The 23,493-nt window shown below is 38.3% G+C and overlaps 21 non-coding genes across 21 annotated transcripts; all 21 read right to left on the minus strand.

The window, feature by feature from the left end:
• Nucleotides 1-337: 337 nt before the first annotated feature.
• Nucleotides 338-410, minus strand: trnav-cac (transfer RNA valine (anticodon CAC)). Its single transcript has one exon. It is a non-coding gene; the product is annotated as a tRNA-Val (tRNA).
• A 451-nt stretch (nucleotides 411-861) lies between these two features.
• trnav-cac (transfer RNA valine (anticodon CAC)) lies at nucleotides 862-934 on the minus strand. Its single transcript has one exon. It is a non-coding gene; the product is annotated as a tRNA-Val (tRNA).
• A 451-nt stretch (nucleotides 935-1,385) lies between these two features.
• Nucleotides 1,386-1,458, minus strand: trnav-cac (transfer RNA valine (anticodon CAC)). Its single transcript has one exon. It is a non-coding gene; the product is annotated as a tRNA-Val (tRNA).
• Nucleotides 1,459-1,909: 451 nt separating this feature from the next.
• trnav-cac (transfer RNA valine (anticodon CAC)) lies at nucleotides 1,910-1,982 on the minus strand. The gene has a single exon. It is a non-coding gene; the product is annotated as a tRNA-Val (tRNA).
• A 451-nt stretch (nucleotides 1,983-2,433) lies between these two features.
• On the minus strand, nucleotides 2,434-2,506 carry trnav-cac (transfer RNA valine (anticodon CAC)). The gene has a single exon. It is a non-coding gene; the product is annotated as a tRNA-Val (tRNA).
• Nucleotides 2,507-2,957: 451 nt separating this feature from the next.
• On the minus strand, nucleotides 2,958-3,030 carry trnav-cac (transfer RNA valine (anticodon CAC)). The gene has a single exon. It is a non-coding gene; the product is annotated as a tRNA-Val (tRNA).
• Nucleotides 3,031-4,009: 979 nt separating this feature from the next.
• Nucleotides 4,010-4,082, minus strand: trnav-cac (transfer RNA valine (anticodon CAC)). Its single transcript has one exon. It is a non-coding gene; the product is annotated as a tRNA-Val (tRNA).
• Nucleotides 4,083-4,533: 451 nt separating this feature from the next.
• trnav-cac (transfer RNA valine (anticodon CAC)) lies at nucleotides 4,534-4,606 on the minus strand. Its single transcript has one exon. It is a non-coding gene; the product is annotated as a tRNA-Val (tRNA).
• Nucleotides 4,607-5,057: 451 nt separating this feature from the next.
• trnav-cac (transfer RNA valine (anticodon CAC)) lies at nucleotides 5,058-5,130 on the minus strand. Its single transcript has one exon. It is a non-coding gene; the product is annotated as a tRNA-Val (tRNA).
• Nucleotides 5,131-5,581: 451 nt separating this feature from the next.
• On the minus strand, nucleotides 5,582-5,654 carry trnav-cac (transfer RNA valine (anticodon CAC)). Its single transcript has one exon. It is a non-coding gene; the product is annotated as a tRNA-Val (tRNA).
• Nucleotides 5,655-6,105: 451 nt separating this feature from the next.
• Nucleotides 6,106-6,178, minus strand: trnav-cac (transfer RNA valine (anticodon CAC)). The gene has a single exon. It is a non-coding gene; the product is annotated as a tRNA-Val (tRNA).
• Nucleotides 6,179-6,629: 451 nt separating this feature from the next.
• On the minus strand, nucleotides 6,630-6,702 carry trnav-cac (transfer RNA valine (anticodon CAC)). The gene has a single exon. It is a non-coding gene; the product is annotated as a tRNA-Val (tRNA).
• A 451-nt stretch (nucleotides 6,703-7,153) lies between these two features.
• trnav-cac (transfer RNA valine (anticodon CAC)) lies at nucleotides 7,154-7,226 on the minus strand. Its single transcript has one exon. It is a non-coding gene; the product is annotated as a tRNA-Val (tRNA).
• A 451-nt stretch (nucleotides 7,227-7,677) lies between these two features.
• trnav-cac (transfer RNA valine (anticodon CAC)) lies at nucleotides 7,678-7,750 on the minus strand. Its single transcript has one exon. It is a non-coding gene; the product is annotated as a tRNA-Val (tRNA).
• Nucleotides 7,751-8,201: 451 nt separating this feature from the next.
• On the minus strand, nucleotides 8,202-8,274 carry trnav-cac (transfer RNA valine (anticodon CAC)). Its single transcript has one exon. It is a non-coding gene; the product is annotated as a tRNA-Val (tRNA).
• Nucleotides 8,275-8,725: 451 nt separating this feature from the next.
• trnav-cac (transfer RNA valine (anticodon CAC)) lies at nucleotides 8,726-8,798 on the minus strand. Its single transcript has one exon. It is a non-coding gene; the product is annotated as a tRNA-Val (tRNA).
• A 451-nt stretch (nucleotides 8,799-9,249) lies between these two features.
• trnav-cac (transfer RNA valine (anticodon CAC)) lies at nucleotides 9,250-9,322 on the minus strand. Its single transcript has one exon. It is a non-coding gene; the product is annotated as a tRNA-Val (tRNA).
• A 451-nt stretch (nucleotides 9,323-9,773) lies between these two features.
• Nucleotides 9,774-9,846, minus strand: trnav-cac (transfer RNA valine (anticodon CAC)). The gene has a single exon. It is a non-coding gene; the product is annotated as a tRNA-Val (tRNA).
• A 451-nt stretch (nucleotides 9,847-10,297) lies between these two features.
• Nucleotides 10,298-10,370, minus strand: trnav-cac (transfer RNA valine (anticodon CAC)). The gene has a single exon. It is a non-coding gene; the product is annotated as a tRNA-Val (tRNA).
• Nucleotides 10,371-10,821: 451 nt separating this feature from the next.
• trnav-cac (transfer RNA valine (anticodon CAC)) lies at nucleotides 10,822-10,894 on the minus strand. The gene has a single exon. It is a non-coding gene; the product is annotated as a tRNA-Val (tRNA).
• A 451-nt stretch (nucleotides 10,895-11,345) lies between these two features.
• Nucleotides 11,346-11,418, minus strand: trnav-cac (transfer RNA valine (anticodon CAC)). Its single transcript has one exon. It is a non-coding gene; the product is annotated as a tRNA-Val (tRNA).
• Between the last annotated feature and the right edge of the window lie 12,075 nt (nucleotides 11,419-23,493).

The following is a 23,493-nucleotide window of genomic DNA, read 5'->3' on the forward strand; positions in this document are numbered from 1 at the left end:
ATTAATCCATCGATTCTCTGTTGTTTCTGTGGTGTAGTGGTTATCACGTTTGCCTAACATGCAAAAGGTCCTCGGTTCAAAACCGAGCAGAAACAATGTTTTCACTGAAAGCACGCTTTCAATCACCAAAGAATAGTGAGTCTGGGTCACGTAAACTTTCCCAGAAACAAGGTATTTTTCTGGAATAAATTACTCACTCTAATTATCGGGAGATAGAGACTTTGAAGAAACAACCAACTTTTGAACTTTCTGATATCAGTGTTGAGTCACAAAGAGAAGATTTACACAATTTGACATGCGACAAATGCGTTGTTTTTTGTTGCAATCCCAAAAGCCCTGTTTCTGCCCAGTTTCGAACTGGGGACCTTTCGCGTGTGAGGCGAACGTGATAGCCACTACACCACAGAAACCCGAAGGGAGATGACTGCCATATTAATAACAGTTAATGCTAAGTTACAGAAACTGCAAATGTTTTTTATATTGGAGCATGAAATAAATAAATAAATGAATTAATGAATGAATTAATTAATCCATCGATTCTCTGTTGTTTCTGTGGTGTAGTGGTTATCACGTTTGCCTAACACGCAAAAGGTCCTCGGTTCAAAACCGAGCAGAAACAATGTTTTCACTGAAAGCACGCTTTCAATCACCAAAGAATAGTGAGTCTGGGTCACGTAAACTTTCCCAGAAACAAGGTATTTTTCTGGAATAAATTACTCACTCTAATTATCGGGAGATAGAGACTTTGAAGAAACAACCAACTTTTGAACTTTCTGATATCAGTGTTGAGTCACAAAGAGAAGATTTACACAATTTGACATGCGACAAATGCGTTGTTTTTTGTTGCAATCCCAAAAGCCCTGTTTCTGCCCAGTTTCGAACTGGGGACCTTTCGCGTGTGAGGCGAACGTGATAGCCACTACACCACAGAAACCCGAAGGGAGATGACTCCCATATTAATAACAGTTAATGCTAAGTTACAGAAACTGCAAATGTTTTTTATATTGGAGCATGAAATAAATAAATAAATGAATTAATGAATGAATTCATTAATCCATCGATTCTCTGTTGTTTCTGTGGTGTAGTGGTTATCACGTTTGCCTAACACGCAAAAGGTCCTCGGTTCAAAACCAAGCAGAAACAATGTTTTCACTGAAAGCACGCTTTCAATCACCAAAGAATAGTGAGTCTGGGTCACGTAAACTTTCCCAGAAACAAGGTATTTTTCTGGAATAAATTACTCACTCTAATTATCGGGAGATAGAGACTTTGAAGAAACAACCAACTTTTGAACTTTCTGATATCAGTGTTGAGTCACAAAGAGAAGATTTACACAATTTGACATGCGACAAATGCGTTGTTTTTTGTTGCAATCCCAAAAGCCCTGTTTCTGCCCAGTTTCGAACTGGGGACCTTTCGCGTGTGAGGCGAACGTGATAGCCACTACACCACAGAAACCCGAAGGGAGATGACTGCCATATTAATAACAGTTAATGCTAAGTTACAGAAACTGCAAATGTTTTTTATATTGGAGCATGAAATAAATAAATAAATGAATTAATGAATGAATTAATTAATCCATCGATTCTCTGTTGTTTCTGTGGTGTAGTGGTTATCACGTTTGCCTAACACGCAAAAGGTCCTCGGTTCAAAACCGAGCAGAAACAATGTTTTCACTGAAAGCACGCTTTCAATCACCAAAGAATAGTGAGTCTGGGTCACGTAAACTTTCCCAGAAACAAGGTATTTTTCTGGAATAAATTACTCACTCTAATTATCGGGAGATAGAGACTTTGAAGAAACAACCAACTTTTGAACTTTCTGATATCAGTGTTGAGTCACAAAGAGAAGATTTACACAATTTGACATGCGACAAATGCGTTGTTTTTTGTTGCAATCCCAAAAGCCCTGTTTCTGCCCAGTTTCGAACTGGGGACCTTTCGCGTGTGAGGCGAACGTGATAGCCACTACACCACAGAAACCCGAAGGGAGATGACTGCCATATTAATAACAGTTAATGCTAAGTTACAGAAACTGCAAATGTTTTTTATATTGGAGCATGAAATAAATAAATAAATGAATTAATGAATGAATTAATTAATCCATCGATTCTCTGTTGTTTCTGTGGTGTAGTGGTTATCACGTTTGCCTAACACGCAAAAGGTCCTCGGTTCAAAACCGAGCAGAAACAATGTTTTCACTGAAAGCACGCTTTCAATCACCAAAGAATAGTGAGTCTGGGTCACGTAAACTTTCCCAGAAACAAGGTATTTTTCTGGAATAAATTACTCACTCTAATTATCGGGAGATAGAGACTTTGAAGAAACAACCAACTTTTGAACTTTCTGATATCAGTGTTGAGTCACAAAGAGAAGATTTACACAATTTGACATGCGACAAATGCGTTGTTTTTTGTTGCAATCCCAAAAGCCCTGTTTCTGCCCAGTTTCGAACTGGGGACCTTTCGCGTGTGAGGCGAACGTGATAGCCACTACACCACAGAAACCCGAAGGGAGATGACTGCCATATTAATAACAGTTAATGCTAAGTTACAGAAACTGCAAATGTTTTTTATATTGGAGCATGAAATAAATAAATAAATGAATTAATGAATGAATTAATTAATCCATCGATTCTCTGTTGTTTCTGTGGTGTAGTGGTTATCACGTTTGCCTAACATGCAAAAGGTCCTCGGTTCAAAACCGAGCAGAAACAATGTTTTCACTGAAAGCACGCTTTCAATCACCAAAGAATAGTGAGTCTGGGTCACGTAAACTTTCCCAGAAACAAGGTATTTTTCTGGAATAAATTACTCACTCTAATTATCGGGAGATAGAGACTTTGAAGAAACAACCAACTTTTGAACTTTCTGATATCAGTGTTGAGTCACAAAGAGAAGATTTACACAATTTGACATGCGACAAATGCGTTGTTTTTTGTTGCAATCCCAAAAGCCCTGTTTCTGCCCAGTTTCGAACTGGGGACCTTTCGCGTGTGAGGCGAACGTGATAGCCACTACACCACAGAAACCCGAAGGGAGATGACTGCCATATTAATAACAGTTAATGCTAAGTTACAGAAACTGCAAATGTTTTTTATATTGGAGCATGAAATAAATAAATAAATGAATTAATGAATGAATTAATTAATCCATCGATTCTCTGTTGTTTCTGTGGTGTAGTGGTTATCACGTTTGCCTAACACGCAAAAGGTCCTCGGTTCAAAACCGAGCAGAAACAATGTTTTCACTGAAAGCACGCTTTCAATCACCAAAGAATAGTGAGTCTGGGTCACGTAAACTTTCCCAGAAACATGGGATTTTTCTGGAATAAATTACTCACGCTAATTATCGGGAGATAGAGACTTTGAAGAAACAACCAACTTTTGAACTTTCTGATATCAGTGTTGAGTCACAAAGAGAAGATTTACACAATTTGACATGCGACAAGTGCGTTATGTTTTTTGTTGCAATCCCAATAGCCCTGTTTCTGCCCAGTTTCAAACTGGGGACCTTTCGCGTGTGAGGCGAACGTAATAGCCACTACACCACAGAAACCCGACGGGCGATGACTACCATATTAATAACAGTTAATGCTAAGTTACAGAAACTGCAAATGTTTTTTATATTGGAGCATGAAATAAATAAATAAATGAATTAATGAATGAATTAATTAATCCATCGATTCTCTGTTGTTTCTGTGGTGTAGTGGTTATCACGTTTGCCTAACACGCAAAAGGTCCTTGGTTCAAAACCGAGCAGAAACAATGCTTTCACTGAAAGCACGCTTTCAATCACCAAAGAATAGTGAGTCTGGGTCACGTAAACTTTCCCAGAAACAAAGTATTTTTCTGGAATAAATTACTCACGCTAATTATCGGGAGATAGAGACTTTGAAGAAACAACCAACTTTTTAACTTTCTGATATCAGTGTTGAGTCACAAAGAGAAGATTTACACAATTTGACATGCGAGAAATGCGCTATGTTTTTTGTTGCAATCCCAAAAGCCCTGTTTCTGCCCAGTTTCGAACTGGGGACCTTTCGCGTGTGAGGCGAACGTGATGGCCACTACACCACAGAAACCCGACGGGAGATGACTGCCATATTAATAACAGTTAATGCTAAGTTACAGAAACTGCAAATGTTTTTTATATTGGAGCATGAAATAAATAAATAAATGAATTAATGAATGAATTCATTAATCCAGTGATTCTCTGTTGTTTCTGTGGTGGAGTGGTTATCACGTTTGCCTAACACGCAAAAGGTCCTCGGTTCAAAACCGAGCAGAAACAACGTTTTCACTGAAAGCACGCTTACAATTACCAAAGAACTGTGAGTCTGGGTCACGTAAACTTTCCCAGAAACATGGGATTTTTCTGGAATAAATTACTCACGCTAATTATCGGGAGATAGAGACTTTGAAGAAACAACCAACTTTTGAACTTTCTGATATCAGTGTTGAGTCACAAAGAGAAGATTTACACAATTTGACATGCGACAAATGCGTTGTTTTTTGTTGCAATCCCAAAAGCCCTGTTTCTGCCCAGTTTCGAACTGGGGACCTTTCGCGTGTGAGGCGAACGTGATAGCCACTACACCACAGAAACCCGAAGGGAGATGACTGCCATATTAATAACAGTTAATGCTAAGTTACAGAAACTGCAAATGTTTTTTATATTGGAGCATGAAATAAATAAATAAATGAATTAATGAATGAATTAATTAATCCATCGATTCTCTGTTGTTTCTGTGGTGTAGTGGTTATCACGTTTGCCTAACACGCAAAAGGTCCTCGGTTCAAAACCGAGCAGAAACAATGTTTTCACTGAAAGCACGCTTTCAATCACCAAAGAATAGTGAGTCTGGGTCACGTAAACTTTCCCAGAAACAAGGTATTTTTCTGGAATAAATTACTCACTCTAATTATCGGGAGATAGAGACTTTGAAGAAACAACCAACTTTTGAACTTTCTGATATCAGTGTTGAGTCACAAAGAGAAGATTTACACAATTTGACATGCGACAAATGCGTTGTTTTTTGTTGCAATCCCAAAAGCCCTGTTTCTGCCCAGTTTCGAACTGGGGACCTTTCGCGTGTGAGGCGAACGTGATAGCCACTACACCACAGAAACCCGAAGGGAGATGACTGCCATATTAATAACAGTTAATGCTAAGTTACAGAAACTGCAAATGTTTTTTATATTGGAGCATGAAATAAATAAATAAATGAATTAATGAATTAATTAATTAATCCATCGATTCTCTGTTGTTTCTGTGGTGTAGTGGTTATCACGTTTGCCTAACATGCAAAAGGTCCTCGGTTCAAAACCGAGCAGAAACAATGTTTTCACTGAAAGCACGCTTTCAATCACCAAAGAATAGTGAGTCTGGGTCACGTAAACTTTCCCAGAAACAAGGTATTTTTCTGGAATAAATTACTCACTCTAATTATCGGGAGATAGAGACTTTGAAGAAACAACCAACTTTTGAACTTTCTGATATCAGTGTTGAGTCACAAAGAGAAGATTTACACAATTTGACATGCGACAAATGCGTTGTTTTTTGTTGCAATCCCAAAAGCCCTGTTTCTGCCCAGTTTCGAACTGGGGACCTTTCGCGTGTGAGGCGAACGTGATAGCCACTACACCACAGAAACCCGAAGGGAGATGACTGCCATATTAATAACAGTTAATGCTAAGTTACAGAAACTGCAAATGTTTTTTATATTGGAGCATGAAATAAATAAATAAATGAATTAATGAATGAATTAATTAATCCATCGATTCTCTGTTGTTTCTGTGGTGTAGTGGTTATCACGTTTGCCTAACACGCAAAAGGTCCTCGGTTCAAAACCGAGCAGAAACAATGTTTTCACTGAAAGCACGCTTTCAATCACCAAAGAATAGTGAGTCTGGGTCACGTAAACTTTCCCAGAAACAAGGTATTTTTCTGGAATAAATTACTCACTCTAATTATCGGGAGATAGAGACTTTGAAGAAACAACCAACTTTTGAACTTTCTGATATCAGTGTTGAGTCACAAAGAGAAGATTTACACAATTTGACATGCGACAAATGCGTTGTTTTTTGTTGCAATCCCAAAAGCCCTGTTTCTGCCCAGTTTCGAACTGGGGACCTTTCGCGTGTGAGGCGAACGTGATAGCCACTACACCACAGAAACCCGAAGGGAGATGACTCCCATATTAATAACAGTTAATGCTAAGTTACAGAAACTGCAAATGTTTTTTATATTGGAGCATGAAATAAATAAATAAATGAATTAATGAATGAATTCATTAATCCATCGATTCTCTGTTGTTTCTGTGGTGTAGTGGTTATCACGTTTGCCTAACACGCAAAAGGTCCTCGGTTCAAAACCAAGCAGAAACAATGTTTTCACTGAAAGCACGCTTTCAATCACCAAAGAATAGTGAGTCTGGGTCACGTAAACTTTCCCAGAAACAAGGTATTTTTCTGGAATAAATTACTCACTCTAATTATCGGGAGATAGAGACTTTGAAGAAACAACCAACTTTTGAACTTTCTGATATCAGTGTTGAGTCACAAAGAGAAGATTTACACAATTTGACATGCGACAAATGCGTTGTTTTTTGTTGCAATCCCAAAAGCCCTGTTTCTGCCCAGTTTCGAACTGGGGACCTTTCGCGTGTGAGGCGAACGTGATAGCCACTACACCACAGAAACCCGAAGGGAGATGACTGCCATATTAATAACAGTTAATGCTAAGTTACAGAAACTGCAAATGTTTTTTATATTGGAGCATGAAATAAATAAATAAATGAATTAATGAATGAATTAATTAATCCATCGATTCTCTGTTGTTTCTGTGGTGTAGTGGTTATCACGTTTGCCTAACACGCAAAAGGTCCTCGGTTCAAAACCGAGCAGAAACAATGTTTTCACTGAAAGCACGCTTTCAATCACCAAAGAATAGTGAGTCTGGGTCACGTAAACTTTCCCAGAAACAAGGTATTTTTCTGGAATAAATTACTCACTCTAATTATCGGGAGATAGAGACTTTGAAGAAACAACCAACTTTTGAACTTTCTGATATCAGTGTTGAGTCACAAAGAGAAGATTTACACAATTTGACATGCGACAAATGCGTTGTTTTTTGTTGCAATCCCAAAAGCCCTGTTTCTGCCCAGTTTCGAACTGGGGACCTTTCGCGTGTGAGGCGAACGTGATAGCCACTACACCACAGAAACCCGAAGGGAGATGACTGCCATATTAATAACAGTTAATGCTAAGTTACAGAAACTGCAAATGTTTTTTATATTGGAGCATGAAATAAATAAATAAATGAATTAATGAATGAATTAATTAATCCATCGATTCTCTGTTGTTTCTGTGGTGTAGTGGTTATCACGTTTGCCTAACACGCAAAAGGTCCTCGGTTCAAAACCGAGCAGAAACAATGTTTTCACTGAAAGCACGCTTTCAATCACCAAAGAATAGTGAGTCTGGGTCACGTAAACTTTCCCAGAAACAAGGTATTTTTCTGGAATAAATTACTCACTCTAATTATCGGGAGATAGAGACTTTGAAGAAACAACCAACTTTTGAACTTTCTGATATCAGTGTTGAGTCACAAAGAGAAGATTTACACAATTTGACATGCGACAAATGCGTTGTTTTTTGTTGCAATCCCAAAAGCCCTGTTTCTGCCCAGTTTCGAACTGGGGACCTTTCGCGTGTGAGGCGAACGTGATAGCCACTACACCACAGAAACCCGAAGGGAGATGACTGCCATATTAATAACAGTTAATGCTAAGTTACAGAAACTGCAAATGTTTTTTATATTGGAGCATGAAATAAATAAATAAATGAATTAATGAATGAATTCATTAATCCATCGATTCTCTGTTGTTTCTGTGGTGTAGTGGTTATCACGTTTGCCTAACATGCAAAAGGTCCTCGGTTCAAAACCGAGCAGAAACAATGTTTTCACTGAAAGCACGCTTTCAATCACCAAAGAATAGTGAGTCTGGGTCACGTAAACTTTCCCAGAAACAAGGTATTTTTCTGGAATAAATTACTCACTCTAATTATCGGGAGATAGAGACTTTGAAGAAACAACCAACTTTTGAACTTTCTGATATCAGTGTTGAGTCACAAAGAGAAGATTTACACAATTTGACATGCGACAAAGGCGTTGTTTTTTGTTGCAATCCCAAAAGCCCTGTTTCTGCCCAGTTTCGAACTGGGGACCTTTCGCGTGTGAGGCGAACGTGATAGCCACTACACCACAGAAACCCGAAGGGAGATGACTGCCATATTAATAACAGTTAATGCTAAGTTACAGAAACTGCAAATGTTTTTTATATTGGAGCATGAAATAAATAAATAAATGAATTAATGAATGAATTAATTAATCCATCGATTCTCTGTTGTTTCTGTGGTGTAGTGGTTATCACGTTTGCCTAACACGCAAAAGGTCCTCGGTTCAAAACCGAGCAGAAACAATGTTTTCACTGAAAGCACGCTTTCAATCACCAAAGAATAGTGAGTCTGGGTCACGTAAACTTTCCCAGAAACAAGGTATTTTTCTGGAATAAATTACTCACTCTAATTATCGGGAGATAGAGACTTTGAAGAAACAACCAACTTTTGAACTTTCTGATATCAGTGTTGAGTCACAAAGAGAAGATTTACACAATTTGACATGCGACAAATGCGTTGTTTTTTGTTGCAATCCCAAAAGCCCTGTTTCTGCCCAGTTTCGAACTGGGGACCTTTCGCGTGTGAGGCGAACGTGATAGCCACTACACCACAGAAACCCGAAGGGAGATGACTGCCATATTAATAACAGTTAATGCTAAGTTACAGAAACTGCAAATGTTTTTTATATTGGAGCATGAAATAAATAAATAAATGAATTAATGAATGAATTAATTAATCCACCGATTCTCTGTTGTTTCTGTGGTGTAGTGGTTATCACGTTTGCCTAACACGCAAAAGGTCCTCGGTTCAAAACCGAGCAGAAACAATGTTTTCACTGAAAGCACGCTTTCAATCACCAAAGAATAGTGAGTCTGGGTCACGTAAACTTTCCCAGAAACAAGGTATTTTTCTGGAATAAATTACTCACTCTAATTATCGGGAGATAGAGACTTTGAAGAAACAACCAACTTTTGAACTTTCTGATATCAGTGTTGAGTCACAAAGAGAAGATTTACACAATTTGACATGCGACAAATGCGTTGTTTTTTGTTGCAATCCCAAAAGCCCTGTTTCTGCCCAGTTTCGAACTGGGGACCTTTCGCGTGTGAGGCGAACGTGATAGCCACTACACCACAGAAACCCGAAGGGAGATGACTGCCATATTAATAACAGTTAATGCTAAGTTACAGAAACTGCAAATGTTTTTTATATTGGAGCATGAAATAAATAAATAAATGAATTAATGAATGAATTAATTAATCCATCGATTCTCTGTTGTTTCTGTGGTGTAGTGGTTATCACGTTTGCCTAACACGCAAAAGGTCCTCGGTTCAAAACCGAGCAGAAACAATGTTTTCACTGAAAGCACGCTTTCAATCACCAAAGAATAGTGAGTCTGGGTCACGTAAACTTTCCCAGAAACAAGGTATTTTTCTGGAATAAATTACTCACTCTAATTATCGGGAGATAGAGACTTTGAAGAAACAACCAACTTTTGAACTTTCTGATATCAGTGTTGAGTCACAAAGAGAAGATTTACACAATTTGACATGCGACAAATGCGTTGTTTTTTGTTGCAATCCCAAAAGCCCTGTTTCTGCCCAGTTTCGAACTGGGGACCTTTCGCGTGTGAGGCGAACGTGATAGCCACTACACCACAGAAACCCGAAGGGAGATGACTGCCATATTAATAACAGTTAATGCTAAGTTACAGAAACTGCAAATGTTTTTTATATTGGAGCATGAAATAAATAAATAAATGAATTAATGAATGAATTAATTAATCCATCGATTCTCTGTTGTTTCTGTGGTGTAGTGGTTATCACGTTTGCCTAACACGCAAAAGGTCCTCGGTTCAAAACCGAGCAGAAACAATGTTTTCACTGAAAGCACGCTTTCAATCACCAAAGAATAGTGAGTCTGGGTCACGTAAACTTTCCCAGAAACAAGGTATTTTTCTGGAATAAATTACTCACTCTAATTATCGGGAGATAGAGACTTTGAAGAAACAACCAACTTTTGAACTTTCTGATATCAGTGTTGAGTCACAAAGAGAAGATTTACACAATTTGACATGCGACAAATGCGTTGTTTTTTGTTGCAATCCCAAAAGCCCTGTTTCTGCCCAGTTTCGAACTGGGGACCTTTCGCGTGTGAGGCGAACGTGATAGCCACTACACCACAGAAACCCGAAGGGAGATGACTGCCATATTAATAACAGTTAATGCTAAGTTACAGAAACTGCAAATGTTTTTTATATTGGAGCATGAAATAAATAAATAAATGAATTAATGAATGAATTAATTAATCCATCGATTCTCTGTTGTTTCTGTGGTGTAGTGGTTATCACGTTTGCCTAACACGCAAAAGGTCCTTGGTTCAAAACCGAGCAGAAACAATGTTTTCACTGAAAGCACGCTTTCAATCACCAAAGAATAGTGAGTCTGGGTCACGTAAACTTTCCCAGAAACAAGGTATTTTTCTGGAATAAATTACTCACTCTAATTATCGGGAGATAGAGACTTTGAAGAAACAACCAACTTTTGAACTTTCTGATATCAGTGTTGAGTCACAAAGAGAAGATTTACACAATTTGACATGCGACAAATGCGTTGTTTTTTGTTGCAATCCCAAAAGCCCTGTTTCTGCCCAGTTTCGAACTGGGGACCTTTCGCGTGTGAGGCGAACGTGATAGCCACTACACCACAGAAACCCGAAGGGAGATGACTGCCATATTAATAACAGTTAATGCTAAGTTACAGAAACTGCAAATGTTTTTTATATTGGAGCATGAAATAAATAAATAAATGAATTAATGAATGAATTAATTAATCCATCGATTCTCTGTTGTTTCTGTGGTGTAGTGGTTATCACGTTTGCCTAACACGCAAAAGGTCCTCGGTTCAAAACCGAGCAGAAACAATGTTTTCACTGAAAGCACGCTTTCAATCACCAAAGAATAGTGAGTCTGGGTCACGTAAACTTTCCCAGAAACAAGGTATTTTTCTGGAATAAATTACTCACTCTAATTATCGGGAGATAGAGACTTTGAAGAAACAACCAACTTTTGAACTTTCTGATATCAGTGTTGAGTCACAAAGAGAAGATTTACACAATTTGACATGCGACAAATGCGTTGTTTTTTGTTGCAATCCCAAAAGCCCTGTTTCTGCCCAGTTTCGAACTGGGGACCTTTCGCGTGTGAGGCGAACGTGATAGCCACTACACCACAGAAACCCGAAGGGAGATGACTGCCATATTAATAACAGTTAATGCTAAGTTACAGAAACTGCAAATGTTTTTTATATTGGAGCATGAAATAAATAAATAAATGAATTAATGAATTAATTAATTAATCCATCGATTCTCTGTTGTTTCTGTGGTGTAGTGGTTATCACGTTTGCCTAACACGCAAAAGGTCCTCGGTTCAAAACCGAGCAGAAACAATGTTTTCACTGAAAGCACGCTTTCAATCACCAAAGAATAGTGAGTCTGGGTCACGTAAACTTTCCCAGAAACAAGGTATTTTTCTGGAATAAATTACTCACTCTAATTATCGGGAGATAGAGACTTTGAAGAAACAACCAACTTTTGAACTTTCTGATATCAGTGTTGAGTCACAAAGAGAAGATTTACACAATTTGACATGCGACAAATGCGTTGTTTTTTGTTGCAATCCCAAAAGCCCTGTTTCTGCCCAGTTTCGAACTGGGGACCTTTCGCGTGTGAGGCGAACGTGATAGCCACTACACCACAGAAACCCGAAGGGAGATGACTGCCATATTAATAACAGTTAATGCTAAGTTACAGAAACTGCAAATGTTTTTTATATTGGAGCATGAAATAAATAAATAAATGAATTAATGAATGAATTAATTAATCCATCGATTCTCTGTTGTTTCTGTGGTGTAGTGGTTATCACGTTTGCCTAACACGCAAAAGGTCCTCGGTTCAAAACCGAGCAGAAACAATGTTTTCACTGAAAGCACGCTTTCAATCACCAAAGAATAGTGAGTCTGGGTCACGTAAACTTTCCCAGAAACAAGGTATTTTTCTGGAATAAATTACTCACTCTAATTATCGGGAGATAGAGACTTTGAAGAAACAACCAACTTTTGAACTTTCTGATATCAGTGTTGAGTCACAAAGAGAAGATTTACACAATTTGACATGCGACAAATGCGTTGTTTTTTGTTGCAATCCCAAAAGCCCTGTTTCTGCCCAGTTTCGAACTGGGGACCTTTCGCGTGTGAGGCGAACGTGATAGCCACTACACCACAGAAACCCGAAGGGAGATGACTGCCATATTAATAACAGTTAATGCTAAGTTACAGAAACTGCAAATGTTTTTTATATTGGAGCATGAAATAAATAAATAAATGAATTAATGAATGAATTAATTAATCCATCGATTCTCTGTTGTTTCTGTGGTGTAGTGGTTATCACGTTTGCCTAACACGCAAAAGGTCCTCGGTTCAAAACCGAGCAGAAACAATGTTTTCACTGAAAGCACGCTTTCAATCACCAAAGAATAGTGAGTCTGGGTCACGTAAACTTTCCCAGAAACAAGGTATTTTTCTGGAATAAATTACTCACTCTAATTATCGGGAGATAGAGACTTTGAAGAAACAACCAACTTTTGAACTTTCTGATATCAGTGTTGAGTCACAAAGAGAAGATTTACACAATTTGACATGCGACAAATGCGTTGTTTTTTGTTGCAATCCCAAAAGCCCTGTTTCTGCCCAGTTTCGAACTGGGGACCTGTCGCGTGTGAGGCGAACGTGATAGCCACTACACCACAGAAACCCGAAGGGAGATGACTGCCATATTAATAACAGTTAATGCTAAGTTACAGAAACTGCAAATGTTTTTTATATTGGAGCATGAAATAAATAAATAAATGAATTAATGAATGAATTAATTAATCCATCGATTCTCTGTTGTTTCTGTGGTGTAGTGGTTATCACGTTTGCCTAACACGCAAAAGGTCCTCGGTTCAAAACCGAGCAGAAACAATGTTTTCACTGAAAGCACGCTTTCAATCACCAAAGAATAGTGAGTCTGGGTCACGTAAACTTTCCCAGAAACAAGGTATTTTTCTGGAATAAATTACTCACTCTAATTATCGGGAGATAGAGACTTTGAAGAAACAACCAACTTTTGAACTTTCTGATATCAGTGTTGAGTCACAAAGAGAAGATTTACACAATTTGACATGCGACAAATGCGTTGTTTTTTGTTGCAATCCCAAAAGCCCTGTTTCTGCCCAGTTTCGAACTGGGGACCTTTCGCGTGTGAGGCGAACGTGATAGCCACTACACCACAGAAACCCGAAGGGAGATGACTGCCATATTAATAACAGTTAATGCTAAGTTACAGAAACTGCAAATGTTTTTTATATTGGAGCATGAAATAAATAAATAAATGAATTAATGAATGAATTAATTAATCCATCGATTCTCTGTTGTTTCTGTGGTGTAGTGGTTATCACGTTTGCCTAACACGCAAAAGGTCCTCGGTTCAAAACCGAGCAGAAACAATGTTTTCACTGAAAGCACGCTTTCAATCACCAAAGAATAGTGAGTCTGGGTCACGTAAACTTTCCCAGAAACAAGGTATTTTTCTGGAATAAATTACTCACTCTAATTATCGGGAGATAGAGACTTTGAAGAAACAACCAACTTTTGAACTTTCTGATATTAGTGTTGAGTCACAAAGAGAAGATTTACACAATTTGACATGCGACAAATGCGTTGTTTTTTGTTGCAATCCCAAAAGCCCTGTTTCTGCCCAGTTTCGAACTGGGGACCTTTCGCGTGTGAGGCGAACGTGATAGCCACTACACCACAGAAACCCGAAGGGAGATGACTGCCATATTAATAACAGTTAATGCTAAGTTACAGAAACTGCAAATGTTTTTTATATTGGAGCATGAAATAAATAAATAAATGAATTAATGAATGAATGAATTAATCCATCGATTCTCTGTTGTTTCTGTGGTGTAGTGGTTATCACGTTTGCCTAACACGCAAAAGGTCCTCGGTTCAAAACCGAGCAGAAACAATGTTTTCACTGAAAGCACGCTTTCAATCACCAAAGAATAGTGAGTCTGGGTCACGTAAACTTTCCCAGAAACAAGGTATTTTTCTGGAATAAATTACTCACTCTAATTATCGGGAGATAGAGACTTTGAAGAAACAACCAACTTTTGAACTTTCTGATATCAGTGTTGAGTCACAAAGAGAAGATTTACACAATTTGACATGCGACAAATGCGTTGTTTTTTGTTGCAATCCCAAAAGCCCTGTTTCTGCCCAGTTTCGAACTGGGGACCTTTCGCGTGTGAGGCGAACGTGATAGCCACTACACCACAGAAACCCGAAGGGAGATGACTGCCATATTAATAACAGTTAATGCTAAGTTACAGAAACTGCAAATGTTTTTTATATTGGAGCATGAAATAAATAAATAAATGAATTAATGAATGATTTAATTAATCCATCGATTCTCTGTTGTTTCTGTGGTGTAGTGGTTATCACGTTTGCCTAACACGCAAAAGGTCCTCGGTTCAAAACCGAGCAGAAACAATGTTTTCACTGAAAGCACGCTTTCAATCACCAAAGAATAGTGAGTCTGGGTCACGTAAACTTTCCCAGAAACAAGGTATTTTTCTGGAATAAATTACTCACTCTAATTATCGGGAGATAGAGACTTTGAAGAAACAACCAACTTTTGAACTTTCTGATATCAGTGTTGAGTCACAAAGAGAAGATTTACACAATTTGACATGCGAGAAATGCGCTATGTTTTTTGTTGCAATCCCAAAAGCCCTGTTTCTGCCCAGTTTCGAACTGGGGACCTTTCGCGTGTGAGGCGAACGTGATGGCCACTACACCACAGAAACCCGACGGGAGATGACTGCCATATTAATAACAGTTAATGCTAAGTTACAGAAACTGCAAATGTTTTTTATATTGGAGCATGAAATAAATAAATAAATGAATTAATGAATGAATTCATTAATCCAGTGATTCTCTGTTGTTTCTGTGGTGGAGTGGTTATCACGTTTGCCTAACACGCAAAAGGTCCTCGGTTCAAAACCGAGCAGAAACAACGTTTTCACTGAAAGCACGCTTACAATTACCAAAGAACTGTGAGTCTGGGTCACGTAAACTTTCCCAGAAACATGGGATTTTTCTGGAATAAATTACTCACGCTAATTATCGGGAGATAGAGACTTTGAAGAAACAACCAACTTTTGAACTTTCTGATATCAGTGTTGAGTCACAAAGAGAAGATTTACACAATTTGACATGCGACAAATGCGTTGTTTTTTGTTGCAATCCCAAAAGCCCTGTTTCTGCCCAGTTTCGAACTGGGGACCTTTCGCGTGTGAGGCGAACGTGATAGCCACTACACCACAGAAACCCGAAGGGAGATGACTGCCATATTAATAACAGTTAATGCTAAGTTACAGAAACTGCAAATGTTTTTTATATTGGAGCATGAAATAAATAAATAAATGAATTAATGAATGAATTAATTAATCCATCGATTCTCTGTTGTTTCTGTGGTGTAGTGGTTATCACGTTTGCCTAACACGCAAAAGGTCCTCGGTTCAAAACCGAGCAGAAACAATGTTTTCACTGAAAGCACGCTTTCAATCACCAAAGAATAGTGAGTCTGGGTCACGTAAACTTTCCCAGAAACAAGGTATTTTTCTGGAATAAATTACTCACTCTAATTATCGGGAGATAGAGACTTTGAAGAAACAACCAACTTTTGAACTTTCTGATATCAGTGTTGAGTCACAAAGAGAAGATTTACACAATTTGACATGCGACAAATGCGTTGTTTTTTGTTGCAATCCCAAAAGCCCTGTTTCTGCCCAGTTTCGAACTGGGGACCTTTCGCGTGTGAGGCGAACGTGATAGCCACTACACCACAGAAACCCGAAGGGAGATGACTGCCATATTAATAACAGTTAATGCTAAGTTACAGAAACTGCAAATGTTTTTTATATTGGAGCATGAAATAAATAAATAAATGAATTAATGAATGAATTAATTAATCCATCGATTCTCTGTTGTTTCTGTGGTGTAGTGGTTATCACGTTTGCCTAACACGCAAAAGGTCCTCGGTTCAAAACCGAGCAGAAACAATGTTTTCACTGAAAGCACGCTTTCAATCACCAAAGAATAGTGAGTCTGGGTCACGTAAACTTTCCCAGAAACAAGGTATTTTTCTGGAATAAATTACTCACTCTAATTATCGGGAGATAGAGACTTTGAAGAAACAACCAACTTTTGAACTTTCTGATATCAGTGTTGAGTCACAAAGAGAAGATTTACACAATTTGACATGCGACAAATGCGTTGTTTTTTGTTGCAATCCCAAAAGCCCTGTTTCTGCCCAGTTTCGAACTGGGGACCTTTCGCGTGTGAGGCGAACGTGATAGCCACTACACCACAGAAACCCGAAGGGAGATGACTGCCATATTAATAACAGTTAATGCTAAGTTACAGAAACTGCAAATGTTTTTTATATTGGAGCATGAAATAAATAAATAAATGAATTAATGAATGAATTAATTAATCCATCGATTCTCTGTTGTTTCTGTGGTGTAGTGGTTATCACGTTTGCCTAACACGCAAAAGGTCCTCGGTTCAAAACCGAGCAGAAACAATGTTTTCACTGAAAGCACGCTTTCAATCACCAAAGAATAGTGAGTCTGGGTCACGTAAACTTTCCCAGAAACAAGGTATTTTTCTGGAATAAATTACTCACTCTAATTATCGGGAGATAGAGACTTTGAAGAAACAACCAACTTTTGAACTTTCTGATATCAGTGTTGAGTCACAAAGAGAAGATTTACACAATTTGACATGCGAGAAATGCGCTATGTTTTTTGTTGCAATCCCAAAAGCCCTGTTTCTGCCCAGTTTCGAACTGGGGACCTTTCGCGTGTGAGGCGAACGTGATGGCCACTACACCACAGAAACCCGACGGGAGATGACTGCCATATTAATAACAGTTAATGCTAAGTTACAGAAACTGCAAATGTTTTTTATATTGGAGCATGAAATAAATAAATAAATGAATTAATGAATGAATTCATTAATCCAGTGATTCTCTGTTGTTTCTGTGGTGGAGTGGTTATCACGTTTGCCTAACACGCAAAAGGTCCTCGGTTCAAAACCGAGCAGAAACAACGTTTTCACTGAAAGCACGCTTACAATTACCAAAGAACTGTGAGTCTGGGTCACGTAAACTTTCCCAGAAACATGGGATTTTTCTGGAATAAATTACTCACGCTAATTATCGGGAGATAGAGACTTTGAAGAAACAACCAACTTTTGAACTTTCTGATATCAGTGTTGAGTCACAAAGAGAAGATTTACACAATTTGACATGCGACAAATGCGTTGTTTTTTGTTGCAATCCCAAAAGCCCTGTTTCTGCCCAGTTTCGAACTGGGGACCTTTCGCGTGTGAGGCGAACGTGATAGCCACTACACCACAGAAACCCGAAGGGAGATGACTGCCATATTAATAACAGTTAATGCTAAGTTACAGAAACTGCAAATGTTTTTTATATTGGAGCATGAAATAAATAAATAAATGAATTAATGAATGAATTAATTAATCCATCGATTCTCTGTTGTTTCTGTGGTGTAGTGGTTATCACGTTTGCCTAACACGCAAAAGGTCCTCGGTTCAAAACCGAGCAGAAACAATGTTTTCACTGAAAGCACGCTTTCAATCACCAAAGAATAGTGAGTCTGGGTCACGTAAACTTTCCCAGAAACAAGGTATTTTTCTGGAATAAATTACTCACTCTAATTATCGGGAGATAGAGACTTTGAAGAAACAACCAACTTTTGAACTTTCTGATATCAGTGTTGAGTCACAAAGAGAAGATTTACACAATTTGACATGCGACAAATGCGTTGTTTTTTGTTGCAATCCCAAAAGCCCTGTTTCTGCCCAGTTTCGAACTGGGGACCTTTCGCGTGTGAGGCGAACGTGATAGCCACTACACCACAGAAACCCGAAGGGAGATGACTGCCATATTAATAACAGTTAATGCTAAGTTACAGAAACTGCAAATGTTTTTTATATTGGAGCATGAAATAAATAAATAAATGAATTAATGAATGAATTAATTAATCCATCGATTCTCTGTTGTTTCTGTGGTGTAGTGGTTATCACGTTTGCCTAACACGCAAAAGGTCCTCGGTTCAAAACCGAGCAGAAACAATGTTTTCACTGAAAGCACGCTTTCAATCACCAAAGAATAGTGAGTCTGGGTCACGTAAACTTTCCCAGAAACAAGGTATTTTTCTGGAATAAATTACTCACTCTAATTATCGGGAGATAGAGACTTTGAAGAAACAACCAACTTTTGAACTTTCTGATATCAGTGTTGAGTCACAAAGAGAAGATTTACACAATTTGACATGCGACAAATGCGTTGTTTTTTGTTGCAATCCCAAAAGCCCTGTTTCTGCCCAGTTTCGAACTGGGGACCTTTCGCGTGTGAGGCGAACGTGATAGCCACTACACCACAGAAACCCGAAGGGAGATGACTGCCATATTAATAACAGTTAATGCTAAGTTACAGAAACTGCAAATGTTTTTTATATTGGAGCATGAAATAAATAAATAAATGAATTAATGAATGAATTAATTAATCCATCGATTCTCTGTTGTTTCTGTGGTGTAGTGGTTATCACGTTTGCCTAACACGCAAAAGGTCCTCGGTTCAAAACCGAGCAGAAACAATGTTTTCACTGAAAGCACGCTTTCAATCACCAAAGAATAGTGAGTCTGGGTCACGTAAACTTTCCCAGAAACAAGGTATTTTTCTGGAATAAATTACTCACTCTAATTATCGGGAGATAGAGACTTTGAAGAAACAACCAACTTTTGAACTTTCTGATATCAGTGTTGAGTCACAAAGAGAAGATTTACACAATTTGACATGCGAGAAATGCGCTATGTTTTTTGTTGCAATCCCAAAAGCCCTGTTTCTGCCCAGTTTCGAACTGGGGACCTTTCGCGTGTGAGGCGAACGTGATGGCCACTACACCACAGAAACCCGACGGGAGATGACTGCCATATTAATAACAGTTAATGCTAAGTTACAGAAACTGCAAATGTTTTTTATATTGGAGCATGAAATAAATAAATAAATTAATTAATGAATGAATTCATTAATCCAGTGATTCTCTGTTGTTTCTGTGGTGGAGTGGTTATCACGTTTGCCTAACACGCAAAAGGTCCTCGGTTCAAAACCGAGCAGAAACAACGTTTTCACTGAAAGCACGCTTACAATTACCAAAGAACTGTGAGTCTGGGTCACGTAAACTTTCCCAGAAACATGGGATTTTTCTGGAATAAATTACTCACGCTAATTATCGGGAGATAGAGACTTTGAAGAAACAACCAACTTTTGAACTTTCTGATATCAGTGTTGAGTCACAAAGAGAAGATTTACACAATTTGACATGCGACAAATGCGTTGTTTTTTGTTGCAATCCCAAAAGCCCTGTTTCTGCCCAGTTTCGAACTGGGGACCTTTCGCGTGTGAGGCGAACGTGATAGCCACTACACCACAGAAACCCGAAGGGAGATGACTGCCATATTAATAACAGTTAATGCTAAGTTACAGAAACTGCAAATGTTTTTTATATTGGAGCATGAAATAAATAAATAAATAAATTAATGAATGAATTAATTAATCCATCGATTCTCTGTTGTTTCTGTGGTGTAGTGGTTATCACGTTTGCCTAACACGCAAAAGGTCCTCGGTTCAAAACCGAGCAGAAACAATGTTTTCACTGAAAGCACGCTTTCAATCACCAAAGAATAGTGAGTCTGGGTCACGTAAACTTTCCCAGAAACAAGGTATTTTTCTGGAATAAATTACTCACTCTAATTATCGGGAGATAGAGACTTTGAAGAAACAACCAACTTTTGAACTTTCTGATATCAGTGTTGAGTCACAAAGAGAAGATTTACACAATTTGACATGCGACAAATGCGTTGTTTTTTGTTGCAATCCCAAAAGCCCTGTTTCTGCCCAGTTTCGAACTGGGGACCTTTCGCGTGTGAGGCGAACGTGATAGCCACTACACCACAGAAACCCGAAGGGAGATGACTGCCATATTAATAACAGTTAATGCTAAGTTACAGAAACTGCAAATGTTTTTTATATTGGAGCATGAAATAAATAAATAAATGAATTAATGAATGAATTAATTAATCCATCGATTCTCTGTTGTTTCTGTGGTGTAGTGGTTATCACGTTTGCCTAACACGCAAAAGGTCCTCGGTTCAAAACCGAGCAGAAACAATGTTTTCACTGAAAGCACGCTTTCAATCACCAAAGAATAGTGAGTCTGGGTCACGTAAACTTTCCCAGAAACAAGGTATTTTTCTGGAATAAATTACTCACTCTAATTATCGGGAGATAGAGACTTTGAAGAAACAACCAACTTTTGAACTTTCTGATATCAGTGTTGAGTCACAAAGAGAAGATTTACACAATTTGACATGCGACAAATGCGTTGTTTTTTGTTGCAATCCCAAAAGCCCTGTTTCTGCCCAGTTTCGAACTGGGGACCTTTCGCGTGTGAGGCGAACGTGATAGCCACTACACCACAGAAACCCGAAGGGAGATGACTGCCATATTAATAACAGTTAATGCTAAGTTACAGAAACTGCAAATGTTTTTTATATTGGAGCATGAAATAAATAAATAAATGAATTAATGAATGAATTAATTAATCCATCGATTCTCTGTTGTTTCTGTGGTGTAGTGGTTATCACGTTTGCCTAACACGCAAAAGGTCCTCGGTTCAAAACCGAGCAGAAACAATGTTTTCACTGAAAGCACGCTTTCAATCACCAAAGAATAGTGAGTCTGGGTCACGTAAACTTTCCCAGAAACAAGGTATTTTTCTGGAATAAATTACTCACTCTAATTATCGGGAGATAGAGACTTTGAAGAAACAACCAACTTTTGAACTTTCTGATATCAGTGTTGAGTCACAAAGAGAAGATTTACACAATTTGACATGCGAGAAATGCGCTATGTTTTTTGTTGCAATCCCAAAAGCCCTGTTTCTGCCCAGTTTCGAACTGGGGACCTTTCGCGTGTGAGGCGAACGTGATAGCCACTACACCACAGAAACCCGAAGGGAGATGACTGCCATATTAATAACAGTTAATGCTAAGTTACAGAAACTGCAAATGTTTTTTATATTGGAGCATGAAATAAATAAATAAATGAATTAATGAATGAATTAATTAATCCATCGATTCTCTGTTGTTTCTGTGGTGTAGTGGTTATCACGTTTGCCTAACACGCAAAAGGTCCTCGGTTCAAAACCGAGCAGAAACAATGTTTTCACTGAAAGCACGCTTTCAATCACCAAAGAATAGTGAGTCTGGGTCACGTAAACTTTCCCAGAAACAAGGTATTTTTCTGGAATAAATTACTCACTCTAATTATCGGGAGATAGAGACTTTGAAGAAACAACCAACTTTTGAACTTTCTGATATCAGTGTTGAGTCACAAAGAGAAGATTTACACAATTTGACATGCGACAAATGCGTTGTTTTTTGTTGCAATCCCAAAAGCCCTGTTTCTGCCCAGTTTCGAACTGGGGACCTTTCGCGTGTGAGGCGAACGTGATAGCCACTACACCACAGAAACCCGAAGGGAGATGACTGCCATATTAATAACAGTTAATGCTAAGTTACAGAAACTGCAAATGTTTTTTATATTGGAGCATGAAATAAATAAATAAATGAATTAATGAATGAATTAATTAATCCATCGATTCTCTGTTGTTTCTGTGGTGTAGTGGTTATCACGTTTGCCTAACACGCAAAAGGTCCTCGGTTCAAAACCGAGCAGAAACAATGTTTTCACTGAAAGCACGCTTTCAATCACCAAAGAATAGTGAGTCTGGGTCACGTAAACTTTCCCAGAAACAAGGTATTTTTCTGGAATAAATTACTCACTCTAATTATCGGGAGATAGAGACTTTGAAGAAACAACCAACTTTTGAACTTTCTGATATCAGTGTTGAGTCACAAAGAGAAGATTTACACAATTTGACATGCGACAAATGCGTTGTTTTTTGTTGCAATCCCAAAAGCCCTGTTTCTGCCCAGTTTCGAACTGGGGACCTTTCACGTGTGAGGCGAACGTGATAGCCACTACACCACAGAAACCCGAAGGGAGATGACTGCCATATTAATAACAGTTAATGCTAAGTTACAGAAACTGCAAATGTTTTTTATATTGGAGCATGAAATAAATAAATAAATGAATTAATGAATGAATTAATTAATCCATCGATTCTCTGTTGTTTCTGTGGTGTAGTGGTTATCACGTTTGCCTAACACGCAAAAGGTCCTCGGTTCAAAACCGAGCAGAAACAATGTTTTCACTGAAAGCACGCTTTCAATCACCAAAGAATAGTGAGTCTGGGTCACGTAAACTTTCCCAGAAACAAGGTATTTTTCTGGAATAAATTACTCACTCTAATTATCGGGAGATAGAGACTTTGAAGAAACAACCAACTTTTGAACTTTCTGATATCAGTGTTGAGTCACAAAGAGAAGATTTACACAATTTGACATGCGAGAAATGCGCTATGTTTTTTGTTGCAATCCCAAAAGCCCTGTTTCTGCCCAGTTTCGAACTGGGGACCTTTCGCGTGTGAGGCGAACGTGATAGCCACTACACCACAGAAACCCGAAGGGAGATGACTGCCATATTAATAACAGTTAATGCTAAGTTACAGAAACTGCAAATGTTTTTTATATTGGAGCATGAAATAAATAAATAAATGAATTAATGAATGAATTCATTAATCCATCGATTCTCTGTTGTTTCTGTGGTGTAGTGGTTATCACGTTTGCCTAACACGCAAAAGGTCCTCGGTTCAAAACCGAGCAGAAACAATGTTTTCACTGAAAGCACGCTTTCAATCACCAAAGAATAGTGAGTCTGGGTCACGTAAACTTTCCCAGAAACAAGGTATTTTTCTGGAATAAATTACTCACTCTAATTATCGGGAGATAGAGACTTTGAAGAAACAACCAACTTTTGAACTTTCTGATATCAGTGTTGAGTCACAAAGAGAAGATTTACACAATTTGACATGCGAGAAATGCGCTATGTTTTTTGTTGCAATCCCAAAAGCCCTGTTTCTGCCCAGTTTCGAACTGGGGACCTTTCGCGTGTGAGGCGAACGTGATAGCCACTACACCACAGAAACCCGAAGGGAGA

The sequence above is a fragment of the Conger conger genome, chromosome 12 (genome assembly GCF_963514075.1).
Source record: "Conger conger chromosome 12, fConCon1.1, whole genome shotgun sequence".
Classification (NCBI taxonomy): Eukaryota; Metazoa; Chordata; class Actinopteri; order Anguilliformes; family Congridae; genus Conger; species Conger conger.